Here is a 15,520-nt window from a genome sequence, read left to right on the forward strand (position 1 = left end):
GCACTGCAACGAAGAGTGGCCCCTGCTCACTGCAACTAGAGAAAGCCCGCGTGCAGCAACAAAGACCCAACTCAGCCATAAAAAAAAAAAAGTAAATAACAAACTTGAGTTTTTTGTTTTGGCTGTGTTGGGTCTTCATTGCAGTGCGCGGGTTTCTCATTACGGTGGCTCACGGGCTGAGTTGCTCCCTGGGCATGTGGGATCTTCCCGGCCCAGGGCTCGAACCCGTGTCCTCTGCATTGGCAGGTGGATTCTTAACCACTGTGCCACTAGGGAAACCCCTCAATGAGTTTTAATTGCCAGGAAGGTAATGTGGTAGAGTCACGTGGGTCAGAGAAGGTCTCTCTGAGCAGGTAACATTTGAACTAAAATTTTAAACAGCTCATCTGGGATGTAAGTTCTGAGAAGACAGGGATGTTAAGTGTCTTGTTCACTCTTCCCTGGATCGCCAGTGCTTCAAACAGTGGTCTCTAAACTTTTTTGCTCTGTGGCCCATGAATGAATTTTTAAAATTCTTACTATAGTCTACAGGCTTTTTAAAGTTGACATCTGAAAGCTCTTGCAACAAATTGAAATAGTGGTAATGAACTATTTTCTGGCATCTTGTTTCTTTTGTAAGTGCTGTTAATGTATTTTCATCAAGACCATGGAGCAGCGAATTTAGCTCATCCAATTTATGAAAAATGTTTACCGTATTGATTAATTGGCAAAGCCAGTTCTCTTTGTCAAGTCAAATGCTTCATATCATTTTTACCTATTTTTTTATTTTTGAAGTTTGCTTTTATTTTTAAGCCAAACACAAGTGTTAATATATGTCCCTGTGACACGTTTTTACTTCTCTAAGAGAGAAAGATGGATGGAGGGAAGGATGGGTTGGTGAATGGACAAATCAATGGACAGATAGATGTCCACCTTCGGGCCTTTGAAACAAAGCAGGAAAAAGGGTCATCTTTTTAGTAAGTTTCCTTTGCTTGGTGCTAAAGGGGTTACCCTCAGGGGAAATTCTTGAAGTTGTAGAGAAGCAAAATCTGCCACCTCAAAATGTGTCTCTTTGGTGTGAGGATTATTTTAGGCTGATTATTTTTATGAAACAGAAGACTCAGGAAGTCTTTCTTTTTACCTCGCCCTTAGCGGCCTAAAGAATTTAGATAAAGGGCCTGTTCCTGGAATAGAGCTATCACCAAAGAATGTGGGCTAGGTGTACTGGGGGAAACTTGGCAGGACCTAGAGATCAGAGTCCACTCTTATCTCCAATGTTTATTTACCCAACACTTGCTTTTCATCTCTATGTGAATTGCCTTCATCCCCTTGGAAGTCCCAAACCACTACCCCCAATGGGCTCTTTTGTCTTTAGCTGAAGATGGTATTTAAGGTGGTGGTTTGGGCCATTTTGGGAGTTCCTCATTTCTCCTGAGTTTTTCCCATGTATACATATTATTAAAATTTTCTGTGATTTCTCCTGCTAACCTGTCTCATGTCAATTTAATTCTTAGACCAGGCAGCCCGAAAAACCTAGATGGTAGGGGAAAATCTCTTCCTCCATGACAAAGTATGCCTTGTTCAGTTCCTGTTAGTTTACACCCAGGGCAGTGGGAGGGGTGTTATGCCTTTCTCTGTGGAAAGCAAGATATAAAAAGAGAACTGGATAACTGAACTTGCGGGCAAAGAAATTTTAGGAAAGAGTATACAAAAATTCACAATCTGTAAATGGAGTCTTCTCATGTATCCAGGCCCTAAGCCCCCTTAGAATGTCTTCCTATACCCTGAGGTGCATATCACCCAGTTCGTTACAGGACATTGGTAAAAGACTGTTTCTTAATGTAACGAATAGGAGGGTTGTGAATGAAAAATGTTGCCTGCTGTATCAGCAAACAAAGGATGTTGCAGCCATCAAGCCATCACATTACAGCCCCCCAGCCGGTGAACCCCAGGGGAACTTAGGATGGAGACAAATGGGCTGCCCACTGCCAAGCCCTAAGCCACTGCAGCAACCCCCAGCTGTGCACCCTGAGGGGATTCAGGATGGATAAAAAGCAGGATACTTGTCCTAGATAGTTAAGGTGCATATCAAAGGAAGGATTTCAATGAGCCTAGACTCTTGCATCTTCCCATATATAGAAAAGTACTAACTTCATTAACTTGAGATATCTAGTTTTCTGTAACAGTGATCTTTCGATGTTCTGACTACCTGGTCTTTGTTACAAAAACTCCTATATACCCTGGCTCCCCACTTACCTCTTGGGAGTAGTCCCTCAGAGCTAACTGAGAGGCTGTATCCCAGGTTTAAGTCCTCAGGGGTTTTTTTGTTTTCTTTTTTTTCCTTTTTAATTTTTTCCTCCTGTTTCAGTTTCAAATAATTCAAAGAATTATAGGACTAGAGGCTTTAAATAAGGTACAATTAGCACAGCATTTAAAAAAAATTTTTTTTAATTTTTTTATAAGCAGGTTCTTATTAGTTATCTATTTTATACATATTAGTGTATACATGTCAATCCCAATCTCCCAATTCATCACCCCCACCCCGCTTTCCCCCCTTGGTGTCCATACGTTTGTTCTCTACGTCTGTGTCTCTATTTCTGCCTTGCAGACTGGTTAATCTGTATCATTTTTCTAGATTCCACATATATGCGTTAATGTACAAAACTTGTTCTTCTCCTTCTAAAAGTCCTCAGTTTTGTCTGCCAAAAACCCCCATAATTCTCAGCTTTTAGTTTTAGGTTGTGCTTTTTTTTCTTCTTCAGTCAACAGGGTTCTAGGCAGAGAGGATAGCAAATGCAAGTGGTCTGAGACAGGAGCTAAGTTTACTCGAAAGCAGAAAGGAGGGGAATTGGGTGTGAGCTGAGATGGAAAGACTGGCAAAAGCAAAGCATAGAAGAATTTGTAAGTGAAGCCAGGGGGGTTTAATTTTATTCTAAGCACAATATGAACCATTGGATGGCGTAGCAGAGAAGTCTAATTTTTGTTTTTCAAAAGGAAGGTGTTACAGGCCAAATTGTATTCTCCCTCAATTCATATGTCAAAGTTCTAACCCCTAGTACCTCAGAATGTGGCTGTATTTGGAGGTAGGGTCTTTAAAGGTGGAATTAATTTAAAATGATGTCATGAGAGTGAGGCCTGATCCAATATGTTTGGTGTCCTTATGAGATAGGACACACACACACACACACACACAACACACAGACACACACACAGACGGAAGACCATGTGAAGACATAGTGAGAAAACTGCCGTCTACAAACCAAGGTGAAAGGCCGCAGAATAACCAACCTTGCCTGCCAACACTTTGATTTCAGACTTCTAGCCTCCAGGACTCTGAGCAAATAAATTTCTGTTGGCTAAGCCTCACCCACAACCCAGCCCCAGTTTGGCAGATTGTTACGGCACCACTAGCAAACTAATACGGGAGGCTTTGGAAGTGGTCCAGGTGAGGGATAATGAACCAAAGTGGTAACAGGAAAAAAAAAATGGACAGATTCTTGATGTATTTTGGAGGTAGAACTGACAGAACTTGCTCTTGGACTAGGAATCCAAAAATGAAGATACAGGGTATGAGAAATAATGAGCTAAGTCTGGCCAGAAAGAAATGAAGACGGTTATGGGGAAGGCAAAGATTATTGGATCTTTGAATTTTGCTTCCAGTAACAAAAGTTTAATGACCCAGGACCAAACATACTTCCTATTTCCATAGGGAATAATGTTTACTTCAACCATCGTATTGTAAATGCTGCTAATAGTTCTTAATTTTTCAAATCAACTCATAACAGGAAGCTTGATGATCATTACAGAGGAGAATGTAAATGTGATACTCTGTTTTAAACTACATGAAAAATAATGATGTAACTAACAAAAATTAGGAGGTGTTGCTGAGGAGAAAGGGAAAGCATGTGGCACAATCTCCTCATCTTTATGGCGGGGAGGGGACAGATCCTGCCTGCAAACAATGAACAAGGAATAAAGGTCAATTATTTAACTGAAAACCACCAGATTAACAATTATTAACTGTAGATTCCAGAGCATGGGCGTGTCTTATTTTATATCTTACATCTTTCTGTAGCATTTGAGGTGTTTTTTTAACCGTGTGTATTAATTACATAGTAACTGAAAACAAATTCTAAAGTGAAAAAAATTGCACACCAAGCTCCCATACTGAGTCTCTAGGTGAGGGCAGGCCCCCTTTCTTATCCTCCTGCTCACAATGAGAACTGCCTCAAGCACAGAGTGACTTCTGGGCAGAGGGGGATAGGACCAAGACAAAGTCCTGACCTAATAGGAGACGGGTCCTCCCCATGCTGAAAACCTCTCCTTGTCCCCTCCCTGCTGTCAGAGGGATGGTGGGGAGGCCACCCAGGGTCCCAGGGTCCCTGGCCCTCATCATTCCCACATGTCCAGCACCTCGTTCCAGTGTCACACCAGCCTTCGTCTTTATATGAAGGCATTTTACTGTGTGTACATGCAAGAGATTGGCAACAACATAAATATCCATCAATTAATTCATGGTACCTTCATTTAGTGGAATCTATATGGTTATTAAAAAGAATGAAATAGAATAGCTCAAGATGGTGCAGTAGGAGGACGTGTGCTCAGCCCTTCTTACGAGAACACCGGGATCACAACTAACTGCTGAACAACCATTGACAGAAAAACACTGGAACCTACCAAAAAAGATACCCTACATCCAAAGACAAAGGAGAAGCCACAACAAGATGGTAGGAGGGGTGCAACTGCAATAAAATCAAAATCCCATACCCGCCGGGTGGCCAAACCACAAACTGGAAAACAATTATACCACAGAAACTCTCCCACAGGAGAAAAAATTCTGAGCCCCATGTCAGGCTTCCCAGCCTGGGGGTCTGGCAATGGGAGGAGGAGTCCTCAGAGAAGCTGGCTTTGAAAAGCAGTGGGATTTGATTGCAGGACTTCCACAGGACCTGGGGAAATAGAAACTCCACTCTTGGAGGGCACACACAAAGTCTTGTGTCCATCAGGACCCAGGGGAAAAAAGCAGTGACCCCATAAGAGACTGGGCCAGACATACCTGCTAGTATTGGAGGGTCTCCTGCAGAGGCAGGGGGTGGCTGTGGCTCACTGTGGGGACAAAGACACTGGTGGCAGCAGCAGTTCTTGGAAGTACTTATTGGCATGAGCCCTCCCAGAGGCTATTAGCCCCACCAAACAACCTGTAGGCTCCAGTGCTGGGTTGCCTCAGACCAAACAACCAAGAGTGAGGGAACACAGCCCCAGCCATCAGTAGACAAGTGGATTAAAGTTTTACTGAGCACAGCCCTGCCCATCAGAGGGAAAAGACCCAGCTCTACCCACCACCAATCCCTCCCATCAGGAAGCTTGCAAAGCCTCTTAGACAGCCTCATCCACTAGAGGGCAGACAGCAGAAGCAAGAACTATAATCCTACAGCCTGCGGAACGAAAACCACAATCACAGAAAGTTAGATGAAATGAAAGAGCAGAGGATTATGTTTCATCCTCCAGATGAAGGAACAGGATAAAACCCCAGAGAAACAACTAAGTGAAGTGGAAATAGGCAATCTTTCAGAAAAAGAATTCCGAGTAATGATAGTAAAGGTGATCCAGGATCTCAGAAAAAGAATGGAGGCAAGGATCTAGAAGATGCAAGAAATGTTTAACAAAGACCTAGAAGAACTAAAGAACAAATAAACAGAGATGAACAATACAATAACTGAAGTGAAAAATGCACTAGAAGGAATCAATATCAGAATAAATGAGGCAGAAGAATGGATAAGTGAGCTAGAAGATGGAATGGTGCAAATCACTGCTGTGGAACAGAATAAAGAAAAAAGAATGAAAAGAAATGAAGACAGTCTAAGAGAGCTCTGGGACAGCATTAAATGCACCAACATTCACATTATAGGGGTCCCAAAAGGAGAAGAGAGAGAGAAAAGCTGAAAAGGTCCCTAACATAGGAAAGGAAACAGTCATCCAAGTCCAGGAAATGTAGAGAGTCCCAGGCAGGATAAACCCAAGGAGGAACACGCTGAGACACATAGTAATCAAATTGACAAAAATGAAAGACAAAGAAAAAATATTAAAAGCAACATGGGAAAAATGACAAATAACATACACGGGAACTCCCATAAGGTTATCAGCTGATTTCTCAGCAGAAACTCTGCAGGCCAGAAGGGAGTGGCATGATACATTTAAAGTGATGAAAGGGAAGAGCATAACCAAGAATACTCTACCCAGCAAGGCTCTCATTCAGATTTGATGAAGAAATCAAAAGCTTTACAGATAAGCAAAAGCTAAGAGAATTCTGCACCATCAGACCAGCTTTGCAACAAATGCTAGAGAAACTCCTCCAGGCAGGAAAGAGACCAGCAACTTAAAATGACCTGGTACATATATAGTCTGCTATATCAAGACCTCATGGGAACAGCAAGCACAAAAACTACAACAGATACACAAACAAAAAAGAAAAAGTAACCCAAACACAATACTAGAGTTAGTCATCAAAAAAACAAGAGAAGAGAACCAAAGAGGAAGGGAAGAAAAAAGACTTACAAAATCAACCCAAAACAATTAAGAAAATGGCAATAGGAACATACACATCAATAATTATCTTAAATGTAAATGGATTAAATGCTCCAACCAAAAGACTAGGCTGGCTGAATGGATACAAAAACAAGATCCATATATATGCTGTCTACAAGAGACCCCCTTAGGATCTAGGGACACATACAGACTGAAAGTGAGGGGATGGAAGAAGGTATTCCATGCAAATGGAAATCAAAAGAAAGCTGGAGTAGCAATACTCATATCAGACAAAACAGACTTCAAAATAAAGACTGTTATAAGAGACAAAGAAGGACACTACATAATGATCAAGGGATCAATCCAAGAAGAAGATATAACAATTGCAAATATACATTTACCCAACAGAGGAGCACCTCAATATATAAGGCAATACTAACAGCCATAAAGGGAGAAATTGACAGTAACACAATAATAGTGGGGGACTTTAACATCCCACTTTCATCAATGGATGGATCATCCAGAGAGAAAATCAATAAGGAAACACAGGCCTTAAATGACATATTAGACCAGATGGACTTGATATTTACAAAGCATTCCATCCAAAAGCAGCAGAATACACATTCTACTCAAGTGTGCATGGAATATTCTCCAGGACTGACCACATGCTGGGCCACAAAGCAAGTCTTCGTAAATTTAAGAAAACTGAAATCATATCAAGCATCTTTTCCAACCGCAACACTATGAGATTAGAAATCAACTACAAGAAAAAAACTGCAAAAAACACAAACACGTGGAGACTAAACACTACGCTACTGAACAACCAACGGATCACTGAAGAAATCAAAGAGGAAATAAAAAAATACCAAGAGACAAATGAAAATGAAAGCACAATGATCCAAAACCTATGGGATGCAGCAAGAGCAGTTCTAAGAGGGAAGTTTATAGCAATACAAACTTACCTCAGGAAATACAAAAAAATCTCAAACAACCTAACCTTACACCTAAGGCAACTAGAGAAAGAAGAACAAACATAACCTGAAGTTAGTAGAAGGAAAGAAATCATAAAGATCAGAGCACAAATAAATGAAATAGAGACTAAGAAAATGATAGCAAAGATCAATGAAAATAAAACTGGTTCTTTGAAAAGACAAATGAAATTAATAAACCTTTAGCTAGACTCATCAAGAAAAAAAGGGAAAGCACTCAAATCAATAAAATTAGAAATGAAAGAGTAGAGGTTACAACTGACACCACAGAAATACAAAGGATCATAAGACACTACTACAAGCAACTGTATGCCAGTAAAATGGACAACTTGGAAGAAACGGACAAATTCTTAGAAAGGTACAATCTCCCAAGACTGAACCAGGAAGAAATAGAAAACATGAACAGACCAATCACAAGCACTGAAACTGAAACTGTGATTTAAAAACTCCCAACAAACAGAAATCCAAAACCAGATGGCTTCACAGGCAAACTCTATCAAACATTTAGAGAGGAGCTAACACCTATCCTTCTGAAACTGTTCCAAAAAATTGCAGAGGAAGGAAAGCTCCCAAACTCATCCTGTGAGGCCACAATCACTCTGATACCAAAATCAGACAAAGATACCACAAAAAAAGAAAATTACAGGCCAATATCACTGATGAACACAGACGCAAAAACCCTCAACAAAATACTATCTGAATCCAACAATACATTAAAAGGATCATACACCATGATCGAGTGGGATTTATCCCAGGGATGCAAGGAGTTTTCAATATCAGCAAATCAATCAGTGTGATACACCACATCAACAAATTGAAGACTAAAAATCATATTATCATCTCAGTAGATGCAGAAAAAGCCTCTGACAAAATTCAGCACCCATTTATGTTAAAAACTCTCCAGAAAGTGGGAATAGAGGGAACATACCTCAACATAATAAAGGCCATATACAACAAACCTACAGCTAACATCATACTCAATGGTGAAAAGCTGAAAGCATCTCCTCTAAGATCAGGAATAAGACAAGGATGTCCACCCTTGCCACTGTCATTCAATATAGTTTTGGAAGTCCTAGCTATGGCAATCAGAGAAAAAGAAATAATAGGAACCCAGGGCTTCCCTGGTGGCACAGTGGTTGAGAGTCCGCCTGCCAATGCAGGGGACACGGGTTCGTGCCTCAGTCCGGGAAGATCCCACATGCTGCGGAGTGGCTAGGTCCATGAGCCATGGCCGCTGAGCCTGTGTGTGCGGAGCCTGTGCTCTGCAACGGGAGAGGCCACAACAGTGAGAGGCCTGCGTACCGCAAAAAAAAAAAAAAAAAAAAAAAAAAGGAACCCAAAATGGAAAAGAAGAAGTTAAATTGTCACTGTTTGCAGATGACATGATACTATATATAGAAAATCCTAAAGATGCTACCAGAAAACTACTAGAGCTCATCAATGAATTTGGTAAAGTTGCAGGTTACAAAATTAATACACAGAAATCTGTTGCATTTCTATACACTAACAATGAAAGATCAGAAAGAGAAATTCAAGAAACAATCCCATTTACCACTGCATCCAAAAGAATAAAATACCTAGGAATAAACCTACATAAGGAGACAAAAGACCTGTACTCTGAAAACTATTAGACGCTGATGAAAGAAATCTAAGACAACAAAACAGTTGGAAAGATATACCATGTTCTTGGATTAGAAGAAGCAATATTGTCAAAATGACTCTACTACCCAAGGTGATCTACAGATTCAATGCAATCCCTATCAAATTAACAATGGCATTTTTCACAGAACTAGAACAAAAAATCTTAGACTTTGTATGGAGACATGTAAGACCCCAAAGAGCCAAAGCAATCTTGAGAAAGAAAAACAGAGCTGGAGGAATCAGGCTCCCTGACTTTAGACTATACTACAAAGTTATAGTCATCAGAACAGTATGGTACTGGTCAAAAATAGAAATATACATCAATGGAACAGGATAGAAAGCCCAGAAATAAACCCATGCACCCATGGTCTATTAATCTACAACAGGGACTTCCCTGCTGGTGCAGTGGTTAAGAATCCGCCTGCCAATGCAGGGGACACGGGTTCAAGCCCTGGTATGGGAGGATCCCACATGCTGCAGAGCAACTAAGCCCGTGTGCCACAACTACTGAGCCTGCGCTCTAGAGCCCTCAAGCCACAGCTACGGAGCCTGAGTGACACAAGTACTGAAGCCCGCGTGCCTAAAGCCTGTGCTCCACAATAAAGAGAAGCTACCTCAGTGAGAAGCCCATGCACTGCAACGAAGAGTGGTCCCTGCTCGCCACAACTAGAGAAAGTCTGCACGCAGCAACGAAGACCCAATGCAGCCAAAAAATAAAAATAAATAAATAAATAAAATAAAATTGAAATTAAAAAAAAATTAATCTACAACAAAGGAGGCAAGACTATACAATGGGGGAAAGACAGTCCCTTCAATAAATGGTGCTGGGAAAACTGGATGGCTACATGTAAAAAATGAAATTAGAACATTCTTTAACACCATACACAAAAATAAGCTCAAAATTAAAGATTAAAGACCTAAATGTGAGACTGGACACTGTAAAACTCTTAGAGGAAAACATAGGCAAAATACTCTCTGACATATACTGCAGCAATGTCTTTTTCAATCCATCTCCCAGAGTAATGGAAATAAAAACAAAAATAAACAAATGGGACCTAATTAAACTCAAAAGCTTTTGCACAACAAAGGAAAACCATAAGCAAAATGAAAAGACAACCCACAGATTGGGAGAAAATATTTGCAAATGATGTGACTGACAAGGGATTAGTCTCCAAAATTTACAAACAGCACATGTGGCTTAATATCATGAAAACAAACAACCCAATGAAAAAATGGGTAGAAGACCTAAATAGACATTTCTCTAAAGAAGACATACAAATGGCCAAGATCACATGAAAAGATGTTAAACATCACTAATTATTAGAGAAATGCAAATCAAAACTACAATGAGATATCACCTCACACCAATCACATGGCTATCATCAAAAAAATCCACAAAAAATAAATGCTGGAGAGGCTGTGGAGAGAAGGGAACCCTCCTACACTTTTGGTGGTAATGTAAACTGGTATACCACTATAGAGAGCAGTATGGAGGTTCCTTTAAAAACTAAAAATAGAACTACTATATGACCCAGCAATCCCACTACTGGGCATATACCCTGAGAAAACCATAATTCAAAAGGACACATGAACCCCAATGTTCACTGCAGCACTGTTTACAATAGCCAAGACATGGAAGCAACCTAAGTGTCCATCGACACAGGAATGGATAAAGAAGATGTAGTACGTATATATACACAATGGAATATTACTCAGCCATTAAAAAGAATGAAATAATGCCATTTACAGTGACATGGATGGACCTAGAGATTGTCATACTGAGTGAAGTAAGTCAGACAGAGAAAGAGAAATATCGTATGATATCACTTATATGTGGAATCTAAAAAGAAATGATATGGGACTTCCCTGGTGGCGCAGTGGTTAAGAATCCGCCTGTCAATGCAGCGGACATGGGTTCCAGCCCTGGCCTGGGAAGATCTCACATGCTGCGGAGCAACTAAGCCTGTGTACCACAACTACTTACCCTGCACTCTAGAGCCCATGAGGCACAACTACTGAGCCCACGTATCACAAACTGCTGAAGCCCGGGCGCCTAGAGCCTGTGCTCCACAGCAAGAGAAGCCACCACAGTGAGAATCCCACGCACCGCAATGAAGAGTAGCCCCCGCTCACCACAACTAGAGAAAAGCCTGCGCGTAGCAACGAAGACCCAACACAGCCAAAAATAAATAAATAAAATTTAAAAGAAATGATACAAGTGAACTTATTTACAAAACAGAAAGAGACTCACAAACTTAGAGAATGAAATTATGGTTACCAGGGGGGACGTGTCAGGGGAAGGGATAGTTAGGGAGTTTGGGACTGACATGTACACACTGCTATATTTAAAATCGATAATCAACAAGGACCTACTGTATAGCACTATTATGTAACAACCTGAATGGGAAAAGAGTTTGAAAAAGAATAGATACATGTAAATGTATAACTGAATCCCTTTGCTGTACACCTGAAACTATCACAACATTGTTAATCAACTATATTCCAAAATAAAATAAAGTTTAAAAAAAACTGAAAAAAAGAGAATGAAATAGCTTACAGACACCTAGAACCATTCTAGATATATTAACTCAATCATTTCTAAATGTGCTTCTATCATCACTACTTTTGCCATTTCTTTGTGCCACTATGTTGATTATGTGATTTTTTTTTTCCCCACCCCATGGGGCTTGTAGGATCTTAGTTCCCCAACCAGGGATTGAACCCAGGCCCTCGGCAGTGAAAGCACAGAGTCCTAACCACTGGACGGCCAGGGAATTCCCGATCTTTTTCTTTAAGTTGATTCACTTTTTTAACTTAAGTATTTGCTAATCCTCACCCTAAGGAGTAGCAGCTGTGAATTCATGGGTTTAATGGCCAAGTTAAAATAAACATATGATTAAAATTATACAAAGTTCACCTAGGTAACCTCTAACATCTTCTGCTACACTTTGCTTTGGGAAACACTGCATGACATCATTGGTTATCAAGACAGCCTGGCCAAAGGGTGGAAAACCACTGGAAATTGCCCGGGTTTGTGTTGTTACTTAGCAGGACTGGAATTAGAACTTTGGTCTTAGACTAATTCATTCACTGAACAATTGTTTGAGGGTCTGCTATCTCTCAGGGACTGCTTTGGCCCCGGGGCTAAAATGGTGCACAAGACATGCATGATGCCTGCCTCTATGCGTCCAATATCCTCATGATCAGAGATTCAAAACCAAAATATCAAATACGTAAATGCAAGCGGTAAAAACTTTTATAAAATTAAGCTTAGGTCATTTTGTTACTTCTGATTAGCTTCATGTATATTTATGGTTGGTTGTAAATATATGACTTACCATGTTCTCCTAAATAAATGTACTCAGTCCCAAGTGCCCTGGGAGAAGCCTTATTAGTGGTGCAGGACAAACTTCTACGTTTAGTTATTCCCAGGAGCATCTAGAATATAACAAGAATATACTTTCTACTAGAATCTAACAACTTCCCTGTCTCTCATTAACAACTTAATTCTTTTCAGTGCCTGTAACGTATATCTCCCGGAGTCTTCACGCCACTTAAAGAAGCCAGCAAACATGCTGAGAAGAAATGACTGAGAGGCACTTTTACAGCTTCACAGGGAGCTTTGATAATGCATTTCTAAAATGTAGGCAGTAGGGCTTCCCTGGTGGCGCAGTGGTTGAGAGTCCGCCTGCCGGTGCAGGGGACACGGGTTCGTGCCCCGGTCCAGGAAGATCCCACGTGCCGTGGAGCGGCTGGGCCCGTGAGCCATGGCCACTGAGCCTGTGCGTCCGGAGGCTGTGCTCTGCAACGGGAGAGGCCACAACAGTGAGAGGCCCGCGTACTGCCAAAAAAAAAAAAAAAAAAAAAATGTAGGCAGTAATTTATCTACAGATACTCTCATATACATGTGAAAGGATGGATGGAAAAGACAGCAATTAGACACTGTAAAAGCAAGAAACTGGCAACAATACAAATGTCCCTCCATTAATTTGTGGTATATCCATGCAGTGGAATACTACATGGTTGTTAAAAAAAGAATGCAATAGCTTACAGATATCTTATTAAGTGAGAAAAGGGATGGTGCAGGACAGTCTGTCTAGCATGCACTTTCAGGTGGAAGAAAAAAGGCTACACATATAAGATTGTTTACGCACTGCCTATCTCTGGAGAGACGTGGGAGAAACTGGTAATACAGGATGTCTTTAGCGAGGGAAGTAGCTGGTAGGGACAGAAATGTGAAGACTTGTCACTGTAGTGAGATGTCTCAAGAGCACACTCTGGGTTTAACCCCACTCTTCCCTGGGCCACTTTCCTCAACTGTAAAATAGGAATGATCAGGAGACTATCTACCTCATAGGGCTGTTGTGAGGATAAATGAGTTAACAATAAGTAAAGCTTTAGAACAGTGCCGAGGCCTATAGCAGTGGAAGGATTTGCTACCATGGCTCTTGAGTGCCCTTTGGACTTTGTGCAGTAGGTAAGTATTAGCCATTAAAATAATAAAACCAACTGCTAGAAGAGAGGACTGATTTCAGGGTAAAAAATCTAACTGTTTCTCCAAAGGACGTAAACACTGTGTGTGTGTGTGTGTGTGTGTGTGTGTATCTCTGTGTGCATGCACATGCACACTAGGAATCCCCATCAGTTCTGCTTCTTTATGTTGTAGGGTGACGTGTGGGTGTGTTTGGGGGTGTGCGCTGAGCCTGATTGGAGAGTCACCTGCATCCTGACACCCCCCCATAGCAGTCTTCAGTACTCTCACCCAGAACCTACCTTACTTCCTGATTTGGAATGACAAAGGAGACAAGATTACACACACCTCTGGGGCAGACTTTTCATCTCGTTCATTCATTCCGCAGGTATTTATGACGGACCCACTCTGCATCAGATCCAACAGAAAGCAAGGCAAGCAAGGTCCCTGCTTTTAAGATCTTATGTCCTAGAGGGAAGAGACAGTCAAGGGGGATATAACAAGATCACTGCAGAGAGGAACAGTGCTCTGAAGCAAACAAAGCAGGTCACTGTGTCACAGAATGACGTGTGGGAGGGTAAGTGGATGGGGTGGTCCAGGGTCAGGGTGGAGAGGCTCTCCAAGGGGGTGAGGATTGAACTGAGATCTGAATAGGGATGAAGAGAGGGCCGTATAGTGGGGAGGATGAAGACACGGTGGAAGAGTGTACCAGGCAGAAGGAACCAGAGGTGAAAAGGCCCTGTGGTGGGGATGGAGAGAAGAAAGGTCAGTGTGGCTGGAACCTGATCAGCAGAGGGACAGTTCACTGGACAGATCTTGCTGGTTAGCTGTCTTGGGAGGCAGGAGGCACAAAGGCTGCCAGTGTGCATACTGCAAAATATTTATAGTCAAAAGGCAACTACCGGCTTTATGAACAGGACAGTCAGACCCACTGAGGTTTACTGAGTGTCTTTTCCCAGACTAGTCTCCTAGTCACCCCTCCGTTCTCCATACCACCATACAGAGAAACCACAGCATTTCATGACTTCATTCTTCAAAACCAAATGTTCAAAGTCCCTTCAAGTAGGACCTCATGTGACGTGGTAACCCCAGGAAACAGAGAGTGGAGCTGAAAGACAACAGAAATTTTGAAGTCCAAAGATACGATCTGCATCCTAGCTCTGGCCATTTATTACCCGAGTGATCTTGAGCAAGTCATCTCACATTTCTGAGCTTTTGTTTCCTGAAGATTCTGGAGAAGACACAAGCACAATTACAGATGGAAGATCCCTTATTTATTCCTCAGTTTCTTGCCAGGCAAGCAACAGGATGTATTGGTGTCTGGCCAGTGAACTGCTTTTCTAGAGGGTTCAATGCCACGGCTGACAGAGGGCCTTCTGCCTTCCACAGAGGTGGTCTGCTGCTTCTCCCAAATGCTCCATCGGCTGAAGCAACACTGAGACACACTTCTCTAGCTGCAGCCTTTCCCACACTCAAGGAGGGCGTTCAGAGCTCTGCTTCGTAGCACTTGCTGCTCTGGGGGTGGGAGGGGCTGACGGTTGTCGGGAAAGCTGAACACGGATGAAGGTGTGACTGAGTGAAAAAAGTCCCATGGTAGGACCTTCAAGTTTTTACTGAGCACTCTTGACTTGGTTCACCGACAGACTACGAATAGAGCAAGGATGCAGCTGACCTCTGGTCCTGGTGGATTCAGACCCCAAAACACCCCTTCCTTCTCCACTTCTTTTATCTGCTCTTCTCTTAGGGTTGGCCCCAGAAGCTGAAACCACGGTCATGATAGCTTTGGGAAGAGAAAATCTAGCCTCCAACCTTCAGGTGGAAAATGCAGGGGGAAAGTTCGGATTGGTCCAGCTGGGGCCCCAGGCCTAGCCTTAGTCTAATCGTGGTGGCCAGTGGGATAGGTCATCTGCCCCAC

The sequence above is a fragment of the Mesoplodon bidens genome, assembly GCF_964165515.1.
Source record: "Mesoplodon bidens genome assembly, chromosome: 4".
NCBI lineage: Eukaryota > Metazoa > Chordata > Mammalia > Artiodactyla > Ziphiidae > Mesoplodon > Mesoplodon bidens.